At 35.5% G+C, this 14041-nt stretch overlaps 1 long non-coding RNA gene across 2 annotated transcripts in view; it reads left to right on the forward strand.

The window, feature by feature from the left end:
• The first annotated feature begins 10986 nt into the window (after positions 1–10986).
• Positions 10987–14041, forward strand: part of LOC128789567 (uncharacterized) — an 8022-nt gene continuing 4967 nt past the window's right edge. Inside the window, exon 1 of one of the 2 annotated variants that reach the window (XR_008431445.1) lies at positions 10987–11120. This is a non-coding gene — a long non-coding RNA (uncharacterized LOC128789567). The remainder of the gene's footprint in view (positions 11121–14041) is intronic. The other variant, XR_008431446.1, reaches the window with a different exon arrangement.

The raw sequence follows: 14041 nt of genomic DNA on the forward strand, positions 1-14041 counted from the left end.
AGGAGCCTTGCCCGCTGGTCAAGCGAGGTGACACTTTCCCTCTACTCAGTCCTGGTAAGGTCACACCTTGGAGTTTGGCTCCCCAGCACATGAAGGATATGGATGGAGTGCAGCAAAACATCACTAAGATGAATAAGGGACTAGATCACCTTTCCTATGAGGAAAGGTTGAGAGAATTGGGACTGTTTGACTTGGAGTCCCAGGGGACTTTATCAATGTGTATAAAGATCTGAAGGGAGGAGGGACAGGGAATGGAGGCAGGTTTCTATTAGTGGTACCCAGTGACAGGACCAGAGGCACACTTCCTGACATGTGGACACCAGCAACCATTCTTTCACTGAGGGGGTGAATGACAGGTTGCCCAAGGTGGTTGTGAGTCTCCATCCTCAGAGAGATTCAGAAGTTGTCTGGCAAGGTCCTGAGTAACCAGTTTTAAGTTTCCTTGCTTCAACAGGAAGAAGTTTAAGATGATTGCAAGAGATCCCTTCTAAGCTCAGTCATTGTGTGAATCTCTGGAAGGCCTGGCTGAGAATGCCTTACACATCTGTACAAGAAACCTACTGAATGAAAAACCAGAAGACAAAATGTGACCTTTGATGATGCTTGTATGTGACTTTTGATAATCGTGTGTCTAAACAGAAGTGTTGGAACAATAACTTAATAGTTGTTATGCTGGCTCTGTGACTTTTAGAGGAGTATGCATCAACAAAGTGGACTTGAAAACTTAAACCTTCATATATATATATATATATACATATATACAAAAACAATAAATGAAAGAAATATTTTAATAGAAACCAAGCAGTAGATTATATGCAATTAAAGCCAAACTCAACAACTTTTCTAATTTTTCAGATCAAGGAAATTTCTTTGAAAATTCTTTATATTTTCAGAAAAAAAACTATGCATTTTTAAAGTTTTCCTTTATTTCCTGTTGAAGGATAAATAAGCTTCCAAGATGGCAAGAGGGTATTTACTCCAGAATTCATGTCAGTTGTAGAGTAGATTTGATCAATTTCTCTCCTGTTTCTCAGGACTGTTCATAACTTTCAAAGGGAACTTTTTTCATGACTGCTCTTCTGGTTATTTTATTTTTGCCCTTCCAGCCACTCTTTTTCACATACCACCCTGCAATAGGTATTGCCTCCATTCTATTAGACTGTATACACAATGTTCAACTGCCTGAGCTTTCAGTAGAAGTTTATTTTTATTTGAAGACTAGACACATGTCAAGGTGGATGAAGGCCCAGATCTCAGTTTCTAAGGAAATAATGTGAGACATGGCAATTATTCACTTGCAGATGGAATGAAGCTGAATTCTACTCAAGTTTTAGACAACATACTTCCTTGCACAAATGAATATTACCTTGAAATATATAAATCTGAATTTTGTTAATTACAACAGGGAACCAGAAATCAGGGTGACTGAACTATTATTATATTCTAATCTCTCTTCTATGGGGCTCAGCTATTTCATCAAGTTGCCATAGCTTTAAGAGGTGCTAAATGAACCCTTAGCCTTTGGTGAATCTGAAGAAAAGTACATTAGCATAACCTTTTTTCATTAAAGTTTAACCTAATGTGTTTTACCTTGTGTTTGGCGCAGAGGAAGAGTGAATAAGCAGCCACCACCCTCAGCTGCTGCGCAGTAGTAACTCATTAACCTGTATGGCTCAAAAGCAGAACTGTTGCTGTTAGAATATATCAACGCCAGTCACTCTGAGTTTCAGCCAGTTTCATGAAGTGACTGGCTTGGGAGAATTTAAAGACTCTTTTTGAAGTCATGCTGGATAAAAGTGGGGGCACAGACTTTTAGGAACTCAGGCAAGCTTAAATCAACCATCCTAAATATATTCACGCTGTGGAAAATAAATTAACCATAACTTCTTTACATATACATATATATAATATAATAATCTGGACTGACAAAAATTATTTCCATTTTTTCTTTTTAAATCCACAATTCTTTGTGTTGATAATCTGGATTTTAAGTTTTTAATATTCAGGTTGTTAATTTTATTAGTTTATTTAGCTTCTCCTATACTGATCTCAGATTGAGACTATTTAGGAGGGATAAAATTATTTTCTAAGAACTGGTAACTTTTACTTTACAATACTAGGATTCTCAGTGGTATGTGGCTATTCAAAACCATCAAATTTTCACTGAGACCGATGAAAAAACTTTCATAGATTTTGGCAAGTAGAGAAACTGGTACAGTGTAGGCAAAATAACTAGACTAAGAAAATTCCTTTAGAAACTGGACTTTCAGAATCAAAGCAAGCATATGTTCTCATCTTTTCATCCTTCACACTGATGATGCAAATGGTGTGCATTAAACTGATAGAGTATGTTGAAAAAATTGTCCTGCTGTATACAATATTCTGGTATATACAGAAAAGTTATAGCAACAGAGGTTCTGTTTTTTCAAGCCAATCTAATTGCTCACCCAGTATTTGAAGGACATGCCCCAGTTTATTTAAATACTGCAGATGGTCGTTTAGAATATGTCACAAAAAAAATTAACGTAGAACCAATTTGGACCTGTATGCAAAATCAATTAAAAAGATAATCATGGCTTCTCGCAGTCTAATCTGATGTGATGGCAGGCAAAGTGAGGAAACTGCTAGCTGGAAATTTAGGTTTTAGCTACCTTTTTAAAGTTTTCCTCTTTTGTGTCTGTCTGAATAGATTCGTTGCTTGAACCTTTCTAGTCAAATAGTAAGTGTGTATCTAACTTTGCTTTTTTCTGGCTTCTAATTATACTTATTTTCATTCTGCTAATCTTGTGTTTTCTAGGCAACCTAAATCATCAATTTTGCTTTTATTAGGGGACTGCTACAAACAGAAGTTAAAACATTACAATAATTATGTACCCAGCAACATGGCAAAAACTTGCTTAGATCATCTGATGTTTAAAAAGCCCTCAATTCATATTCATCCATTCTGTTGGCATGCAGGCAGGGGTGTTGATTTATTTGGATGGCTACTGAGAAGTGTCAGATGACCATTAAGACTACCTATAAAATTAATTCCTTTATAGGTCAGGGAGCAACCCTTAGTCTTGTAGAAATTAATTTTTAGGTTTCCATTGTGGCATTAATGAAGAAAAGCTGCAAGAGAAAACAGACCATTTTCAGGAATGTGTTTCAGAACATTAACACCTTAATTTACATAAAATTAGCTACATACTGCTGTAGTAATTTAATTTATTTGACCAGGACTTTGCAACTGTGAAAAATGGATTCAGAAAGACAAATCAGGACTCTTACATATTTTCTCTAAGTAGATGATTTCATGATAATGTGAAATCAGAATGATTTAATTGCAAGACATCAAAAAATTGTATTGTGTTATCAAATTTTAAGACTGGGATTTGGAATAAAAGATTTTAAAATGGAAATAAATAAAAGAAAAATATCCACATGCACTGTACTTTAAGTAATTGCTTTTTTTTTTCTCACGTGTACTGAATAGGTGATAGAATAAAAAGTTGACTGTAAGACTTTGACATATGGCACTGAAAACCAGGCATGTAGGCAAAAGGCAAAAGCTTTTTTTTTGAACAAAGAAAAGACATATATGAAAGAAATGACATAACTTGGGAGAAAAACAGAGCTTTTTTGCTTTTTTTACCTTCCTAAAGGAAAAGAAGAAAGACACATTATTTTTCTTTAGCTGAAAATATGATACAAAGGAAGCTTCTGCATCCTGCGTGTTCAACTCCTCAATGTGCAGAAATCACTCATCCTCTTTTATCAGTAAAAATTAGAATCCACCCTTCTTTATAATTTTAAAAACTTCAACTCGTTTTCCACCAGGATTAATCTGGAGTTGTACTATACCACTGTAGTTAAAACTATCTGATGAGGATTCATTTAGATCAGTAAAATGATGATTTACATTATTTAGCTATTCACATACATTAGAGAGTGAAGAATAAATTATGCTGGATATGCATAAAAATACTAGATGCAAAAATTTATGGTTTGATTGTATTACAATTTCATTAACTTCTCTTAATTTTCCATCAATAATTTCTTCAGCACAGCTCACAGTTCTTAAACTGTCTGGCCTAATAAAATGAAAAGCTGATTGCCCATGTCTAAGTGACCTGAAGATTCCTCCTGGGACTCATCAGGCCCTGGAGAGGACCCTAAATTTTGGATAAAATGCAATTTTTTTTTCCTTTCTTGTTTTTTCTTTTTTTAGAAAGATTCTTGTCTCTGAGCAATTCAGTTATTCAGACTGATCCTTTAGATAGGAAATTGTAGATTATCCCTATTTTGCATCTTTCATTAATCCTCCAGCAAAGCCTGGACAGTTCCTGCCATCTGTTGATGTACATTTCTTTACTGTCAGTGTTTAGGAAAGCACTCTGATCTGTCTCAGATCTCTCCTAACCTAATTAGATATACACGGTCCTTTGCAACTTGAGGTTGCCAGTGTATGGACAGGGCCAGTAGTCACATGCAGCCAGAGACCACATCCCCTTTTGCTCTCTGCATTTGTGAAGCTTAGTTTTGGAGTGAGAGTTTAGGTATGGAGGCCTAAACTTAATGTACTTTTGTCTCAAATTTAAAAAAGGATCATTTTGTCCCTGTTATCTTGCTTTCAGGTGATGTATTCCTACTTCTTCAAATCACTAAAGAAAAGGCAATTCTAGGTACCCAGCCATTTAAAAAAAACCCTGCTGGTGGGAGTGGGAAAGCTTTAAAATTGTTAGGAATTGACACAGAGATATAAATATATGTTCATTAGAACTTCATATGTATGACTCATCAGTCAAAAATCCCTACACCCAGAGCTAGTGAAACTGCACTGCTGCAATTTGCAGGTAAAGAACCAGCAAAATGAAAGTTGAATTTTACTAGTCACAACATGTTATAAATACCAATCAGTGACTGAACCATCTATGCCAAAAGATCTAAATTTAGGGCATATTGGAAGGCAGAACGGATGGTTTCTTTGGTGACCTACTACTGTGTAACTCCTTAGCTATATCATTTCACACCAAACCATTATTTTCCATTAAACTTGATCAGCTAAGTTAAGAAGCATAAATTTCTGCATTATATATCAGTCTCATCTAGATTCTATACTATAAAATTTCCTTGGTTTTCCTTGAATCTCATATGTGTTTATTCTTCCTCAGAAAGAGCACAGCCCTTTGGAACACTCTTATTCTGCCCATATATTCCCCATAAGCAAGCAAGACTTGCATATTTCAGAGCTGTGCTACCAAAATTATGGTAGCACTGAGCACAGATAGCTTGAAATATGTTAATAAGTAAAGTGCTATTCAAGTGATTTTTAGCTAATATTCATTAAGTTATAAATAATGGCACACATCATACTGATGAACCTCTAATGATTTTCAACAGAGATTTGACCTTCTTACATCAGTTGTGGCTCTATTGTGGCTTTTATACATCAAATAAGTATGCAGTAACAGAGCATTTGATTTACAGCATGAAAACTGCTACACTTTTAGTCCCTTTGGAGATGTTTTTAATACACACTGGATACAATGCCACCAGCTTTCCAAGTGGAATTAACCTCACACAAAGGCACACTTACTGCACACACATGAGAATGCACAGAATAATTGCAGAGTAGCTATTGTTAGTGGCATAATTTTCCTTCATATGCAGGTGCCTGGGAGGTCCCCAGGAGGTACACTGGATAAACTTAGAGCAATAAATCTATATGGTATGACAAATAAAAATAACTAATCTTCCCACTATGGTGAAATTGAGTCATACTCATGTGTCTGCTACCTGAACTTTTCTTAGTATGAAATGTCGTCTAATATTCTATGGATCTTACACATTATTATATGGATCTTGCACAATTCGAACACAGTTTTATGGTCTAGCCTTCATTTCCCTGTGATCACATCATTAAATGACATAACTGCGAGCCATTTGCAAGAAGCGAACTGACTCACTGTTACTACTCTGACATGGTACCTTGATGTGCTTCTCAGAAGCCAGATAGTGAAGTCAGCTGTTGTCAGTAAGATGGTAAAACGTTTTCATGCCTGTCTCTGAAATCCATCTTTATGTCACCAGTCAGGCTAGACTGGTCAGGCACCACTGGGCACTATTCTACAACCAGGTCTGACCATGGAAGAAAGCCACAGAACTGTCTCTGTCCCTGTTGCACCAGCGTGGGTTGCCTTGGCTGGATTCATTTGAGGATATTCATTGTCTTGAATGAGGTACAAAGACACTCATCCTATTTGAAGGTGGGAAGTGTAATGCAATCTCTGTTAAATAGCAATGTTAAATGGCAATATTAAATAGTGATGAGTCTGTTCCCTGCTGGAAAGTATATATCATTAGTCCAGTTCACTGGAGGTCTGAAAAAATTTGTTTGTAGGGTTATTCATAAGTCATAGCATGAACCAGAGCATCCTCTATTCCTAATTCTGAGGCCACCTTGATGAAAAAACATGAAGCTCTCCTCAGGTATTTTTAACAAAATCTGTTATTAGATCAGGACAGCAGCAGTTCAGATATTGTGTGGCAGTGGGTCAGGTTTAAAAGTGCTACTTATACAAAGTGTTAACTAAGGCCCTGATGAATGTTGGTAGATTCAGATTTTCAACATAAGAAAATGATTGAGATATTTTGAGGGTTTCATCAGATATTCTGAGCAAGCTTTTAAATTAATATATATGTAAGAATAACATATGCAGTTATGCATATGAATCATACAAGACTATATAGAAGTCCTTTTGGAAGAATACCAGATAAAATACTTGATTAAAAGCAATAAGTGTCTGTTGTGGCAGAGGATGAAAAAATGCAATAGAAATTTGAATGAATAAAAATCTTAGTTTTAATGTTTTGGTTTTTTTTTGTTTTTTTTTTTTTTTTGTTCACCAGATTAAAACTTGTTTCATAAAACAGCAGACATTCTAAGTGAATATCTGTTAAAAAAATAGATCTCTGAAAGTCCTATTTTATAATTTTTGTGCAATAAGGATATCCATTTAATAGATTTTCACAGCAGCTTTGATCACATTTGGAATTATTCTGCTTTTTGTTACATTTTCTCAGTTATTTTTTAAACTTTCTTGTGATTTCTTTGAAATATATGAACCTTTTAATGTATGGATAATTTATTCTGCTCCTAAATTTAAATGCCTGGTGGGCGTAATTTTCCTATTTTAGTTTACTTCTATAGCTGCCTTCACTTTGTCTGAAATATATTATTCATTGTCTCCAACTTATAACACGACTGACGTGTATGAGTATAACTCCTTAAATTCATTTCAATATTTTAACTATTTGCATAACAATTGAGGGGGTTAGAAAGCTTCCCCAGCAACCTCTTTGTCTCAGATAAATTGTCAGAGACTCCAACGTTAACTATATTTGCAGGAAAGTGCAAAGTATTTTCATATGACCTTAAGAATATGAACATGAAGAAGTTTGTGCCAGTATAGTGACTTTGTTTGTAATTTGAAAATATTCTCACAAAATATGTTATTAAGAATGTATAAAAATGCAGATCTTAAGCAGGCCAAACTCTTCATTGACAAAACTGTAGGGTCTTCCCAGAATGAAAAGTGATGGATTTATTTTCCAGATTAAAAGTCATTTTAAGGGGTTCTTAAAGTGTATTCCACTGGATCAGGGTTGATTTCACCAGAAGAGTAGGTTTTCTGCATTTAGAGGGTGAAATGCAATCATTGCACTGGGCTACCTCTGGGGCTCTCTTGTGCAGTGTGTATTACGGAAGAGGCAGGAATTCAGCAGAAGTGGGGTTAAAGGAGATGTAAAGTGGAACTTATTTTGTGCTGTTCTGGGGTGGCATGGGTTGATGAATAATGACTCAGTAGAACATTTTTTCACAGCACAGATCTTTGTCTGAGAGGCATAACAGGACTTTGTCAGTGATTTCTGCAAAAACCTTTTCCTTTAAGTGAATATCTCTAAGTGCTACAAAAGGGTGGTTTTAAAACACAACCATAAAACAACAAATCCCCAGCTTTAAAGCTAGATTTTACTTGAACACAAACCTGAAGAACAAACTAAAAGAAAATTCATAAGTCCACAGAGTCTGTAAAGAAATCTCCCCCAGCATCAGGGGTTGGGCTGCTTCTTTATGACAGTCGTGGAATGCTTTTTGGCCACTGTGCCTCTTCAAGTAGAGGTTTTCTTTCAGTCCTCCCTGAGCAACATGGCCTCACATGGCTGACACAGCGTCCTGGGCCATGGACAGAGTGGTGGGAGCCTTGGGGAGCCCTGACAGAGACAGTCAAGATTGTGAGTGCTCCAAGGGCATGAGCAAGTTTCCTTTTGCTGCCTCAGGTGTCTTTGAAGAGGAACAGAGCAAAGGTATAAAATTGCTGCCAGGCGGAGGAATGGGGAAAAGCTACAGACCTTGCTTGTTAGGACCTGCCAGAGTGTTAAGAGACTTGTAGATTTTGTTGCAAAATTTCATGCAAGATTCTAGAAAATAATATATATTATTATCTATAGTGTAAAGTGTGATTACACTAAAAATTAAATGTTTATACTAAAAATTAGATGTAATAGCTGTGTCAAGACCTCCCTATTTATGCAGTAGTTCAGAAGACAAAGTACTTGACAAAGTAAGTAGCATTGATGTACTAGATTTCTCAAATAAAGATCATAATTTAGGACAATACTAGGCCTAGAAACAAGGTTTCAGAATATTCTATAATCTTTTCTGGTGAAACAGAGCCAAGGAAATAAATGGAGGATTCGTAGAAGCAGGAGGAGTCAGCAACAGAGACCATGTGTTTGAGAAGTCTTGATGGCATTGTCATGGAAACTTGTCTCAGTGTCTGCTTAGATCCTGCAAAAAAAACCCCAATAATTTTGTGAGTTACCCTATGTGAGGATGCCTCTGTAGGTCAAATCATGTCTTTGGCACTGTGGGGAACTGACACTGGGTCATCCAAGTCCTAGATTAGACCTTTAAATGCAGACAGTTTTTTTATATCTTGCTGTGAAGAACAAGATTTATTGAAAGCTACGGTTCTGTACCATGTAAACAAACCCAAATTATATGTCTAATAGCTAAATATGGGTGTCTTAGTGAATTTATAAACCTAAAATAGAGAAAAATGTCTCTGCTTTGAGACATGACATAGCAGAGTGGAGTCATGGTAGGCGACTATTTTTCCTAGACACTGAAATAATCAAAATGACAGTAATCATGAAAGGAGTGATAGTTATCCTAAAACAATGTTAAAATGAGTAACAGGGTGAGACATGATTCTAATTGTAGTCCCATTGGAAAACAGTGGGAATTTGGACTAGTTTCAATGGGGAAAATTACTATTGGTGTTTTTTCAAAGCTTGTCCAATCTGTGTATTCCTTTAGGCAAAATATTTGTTGTGACTTTATTACTTCCCTACTTTCTAAGCTCATGGGTACTAACTAAAAACCAAGGAATTTTCAAGGAATGACTTCTGTTATAATGTTTTAAATTTCTCTGAAAGCAAGTGTTTGGCAGGGCAGGATGTGTAGCAACTGTTTAAAAATAGAGCTGTAGTCTATGTAGGCATCTCTTTGCCATTCCTCTAACCTCCTCAATGCACTCTACCCCTCCTATCTCTCTTTGGCAGGATTCTGAAAGGGCAAGGAAACAGGCTTCTAACCAGAAATCCTTTTTGCAGAGAAAATTGGTTCCATTACTTGAACATGAGAGTACAAAGAAACACATGGAGTTTCAACAGTGAGAAGCTGAAACATCAGAAAAACCTGTCTCAAAAGAAGTGGTACTAGTCAGCCTGACTGAGTAACTTTTGATCAGAGTTTCATGAGTATTAACACTATTGCAAGTTTGTCTCCAGGATAAAGAAATTATTGCTTTTTCTAAATGTAAAGCTGTATCTATTCTGTTTTGAAGCATATGAAGTTTTAATAGCACAAAAATGTAGGAATATACTGAGCTGAAACTTAATTTATAATTTGCAAGTTTGGGCAACTGCATTTAAACTTCACCACCAGATACAGGACGGCTATTATTAGCCTATTTTTCATTGTGGGGAAATATTTCAAAAACAGCTTAAACTTTCTTTGCCAAGTAAAGGATTAAAACAAGTTCATTAAAAATAGTTTTTGAGTGTGATCCTAACAGGAAACATTATTTTAGTTTTTTTTTAAGAAAAAATATTCTGAAAGAGGTTATCAAAATTTGAAGTGCAACTATTGGGCGTATTAGTGGTAGTGTGGTGATGATGTTTTCGAGTCTCCTGCAAGGATTAAAATGTCTCCTCCACCTTCTAATCCTGATGGTCCCTTTCTAGTCCTTCCCAATCCACTCAGAAATTACATTTAAGCAATATAGATGCCTAACCTACATAGAGAACTTCAATATAAATTTCAGATTTTTAGAATACTTTTAAAAATATCAGTCTCTTAGCTTCAGCACATCATGTTAGATAATTCCTGCACGACCATTGTTCCCAAACTCTTAATTCATAATGGATCTCATGATATCTTATCTGCTTTGCATGAAGCAATAAAAACAAAGGACATGTATTAGCAAGTGTTGGAAATTTGGGGATTTCGTATTTTAAAGTGTAGGCTTTTCCCATGTCTTTTGCCAATGAACTAAAGCTTGAAACTTAGAATTATAGGCCTGGATTCCACAGAACAAATATAAAAATTTCCAATAGGTTAATTTGTTTTTGAACATTGTGTTATAAAGTCAATTTTGTGATTTGAGTGGCTTGACAAATTTAATATATTGTGTTAAAGTTTTTACTTAGTCCTTTCTGCAGGAACAAAAAAATTGAGCTGAAAGGAATTTTAATCAGTCATTAAACACCACCACCCCCAGGCCCAAGACATGGCCAACCACACCTAAACTGTCCCGCAAAAAGTCTAACCAAATTCAGTATGGTAATACTATGGCATCAAATGGTGCTTTCTCCTTTGTGACATCAGAAACCAGGATCTATTTGAGAAGCATTTTAACACAGTGCTAGCTGAGAACATGGAACTTGGACTGTTATGAGCATGTTCCAGAGACAAGTGCATCAAGGGATGAAATTATTGGTCTTATTTGGCCTTTGAATGAGCAAAGGTGAGCTTGTAAGTGGCAGTAGACCACGTAGAACATTTGGAACAGGTAAGGCTGCTGGGGAATGCTGAAGCCTGCCATGGGTAACTGGCCTCTGAACAATGTATAATTCAGATGCACATAGATCAAACATTGAGATGAATGTGAAGAAATTTGCCTTCATGGTAAAGAGCGCTACTTGCATTTTGTTGAGGAAGCTGAGAGATGTGGCAGCAGCAGCTCCATTTCAAACAAGAAGTGCCTTTCTGAAGCTTAAGTCTTTGTCACTCTCTAGCAGTAGAAGAATGTTTCTTACAGCAATGGATCTTGCCACTGTAACTTATCTCCAGTTCACAAGCATGAGTATGCCTGCAGATACAGCCTGACATCACATTAAAAGGAGAGTAAGAAAGTGATATTAGCCTTTAATATTTTCCTACAGTTATGTTCTATCTTCTATCTAGCTGTGTGGCTTATTATGGAAAACTGGTCTGATCTGAAATGAGACATGTTCATTCTGTAGTTTAAGGGACTTGTCTGGCATGGCTGGAAGAAAGTGAATAGCTGGGATGGTGACTGCCATTTCAGTGGTGTTGCATATTTATCTGATAAGGCAGCTCTTTATTCTTTTTTTTTTTTAATTAAAAATTTAAATGTAAAACAGTTGTAGTTACCCTACATCAATTGTTTGTGTCTCCATATGTAACCTATTTTTCTTGATTAAAAGATGTGGAAATTAAACTGTACGCTTGAGCCTTGTGCTTTGTGGAGTAGGACCCATAGTCTCAAAATTTCAGGAACACTTTTGCCATTGCACTGAGAATTAAGAGGTCTGAGTTCACTTTATTTGTGTGACATTATGGGAATATCTTACTCAAAAGTAAATAATAATAATAATAATAATAATAATAATAATAATAATAGTAGTCATAGATATACTCATCTTGTTTGTATTCTAAGCTCTTTGAATCAGTCCTGGGCTCTTTCTTAATTTACATTTCTAAAAATGCCCAGAGGCACCTTATGTGTTTGATTTTTCTGGCAGTTCCATAAGGGAAATAATAATGAAATGCTAAAAAACCTCTAGTTACTAAGAAAAATAAGTAGGAAACCAATAAGTTGAAACTTAAATAAAAACAATTAAATTATACAGCAAGATTCTTTACTTTTTATATGCTTTATATTTTCAAAAGAAAAAAAAAAAAAGAGAAAACTAGGGATAATATTGGAGAAATAGGCACCTTGCAGAAACTAGAAGCAAAAATGTAAAATGACATTGTTTTGCAGTAAGTTTTCTATTTGTTTAACTCTAAGATGATGTACACTAACTGTGCAATTTCAAATTACCCAAAAGGAGATTATTACTAGGAACACAGTAAGACATTTAAATTGCATGCACTAATTATATTTTATTATGAATTATTGCTTTGCCAAATACACCAACCTGGTTGGTGACTGCAAAAGAGTGTGCTTTGTGTTAGAGTGTTGATAGAAATATTTGGTGATCTAAAACAGGATCCCAAGTGACAATAGACACGTTGATGGTTTTGTAGTGAGCATGTCCCCTGCTCTGCAGTAGCTATCTCTAACTGTGGCTGGTTTGAAATGCCCTGGCAAGTCACTCAGATGCAGCAGTCATATGTTGATCTGATCTACAGAGTCATTGAGTCCAAGTTCTGTTGATTATTTGTCTTACTTAGCAGTAAGTTAAGCAGTGTGAAAAACTGTGCAAATGCCCTTTTGGGTCATTATGTTATTGTGCATCATCTACAATATATTAATATATTTTGAGCTTGTGTACAAGTCTTGTTAAATTTATTTATTTTTAACAAATCTTCTTTGAAAACCTGAGCATTTTATCACTTCTTCTTAAATCTAACATATTTATCATAAAGTATTTTATTTCTTGAATTTTATTTGCCATCAAGAGAGACAGACATGAATATAATGTTTAAAAAGATGCCTATTGATGTGAGAAAAATGCAAGCCGTGTGATAGAAGCTCAGTGAGTGGGAGAAATGTAAATGTTCTCTGCATTTTATCTCACATGACAGAATGCATTATGGTCAAAATAGTGTCTTCTCAGAGACACAGGTTTCTAAGATCTGCATAATACACACTTTTATGTAAGCTCTTTATTCTGCATGCAATTGTTTAGTTAAATGCCCTACAGTCTCATTTATAAGACCCTCTTTTATGCCATCACCTTGTATGGATTCTGTACCTTGGATACATATAACTGAATTATAATTACCATGACAATATATATCACCTTTTTGAAACCCTCCTCATGTGATATAGGGGTGTGGTACATACTGATGTCAGAAACAAGCTATTTTCATCAGACAATTAGTTGTCTTTGACACAGGCCGAATTTCCCACCAATTAGTACAAACGGCAGGGTGCATTTCCAGAATTTTGCAGAGCAAGCAACTTGTGCTTTTAAGCAGAATTTAGGATATTTAAATAAGTTCTGATACATATCCTTGCTTCCTTAATTTATTAAAATCAATACCTGCTTTTTGTCTGCGAATCATTTCTTAACATAATGAATATAAAGATCTTGTGAGATTTATTCTTCTTGTCAACAAACAGTTTTAATTTCACTTTCAGTCTTTCATACCTGATGAGTGCTATTAACAGACATTGAATAAGAGCTCAAAGTTACAATATCCTCTGTAATAGTTAAGCTAGTAAACTAGAAGACATGATACTAACAATTAAAAAGGACATTTTTTTAGCATAGCATCTTAATCAGTTAGGCAAATATAAAGCTAGTATATTGGTCAGATTTTAAAGGATTTCCATATATTATGAGTAGCTATAAAGAAGCTGGGCTCAGGTGTCCTTATCTACTCTATCATCTGAAGTGAAATCATCTTAGAAACGCCTTCAGATGTTATGGAACTTAGTTGCACAGCCACAATGAGTCAGAATAATTGAATGTTGCTGTGGTCAATTTTGCCACAGTGGCCGGCAGTGCTGAAGGG

Source organism: Vidua chalybeata, chromosome 6 (genome assembly GCF_026979565.1).
Source record: "Vidua chalybeata isolate OUT-0048 chromosome 6, bVidCha1 merged haplotype, whole genome shotgun sequence".
NCBI classification, from domain to species: Eukaryota; Metazoa; Chordata; class Aves; order Passeriformes; family Viduidae; genus Vidua; species Vidua chalybeata.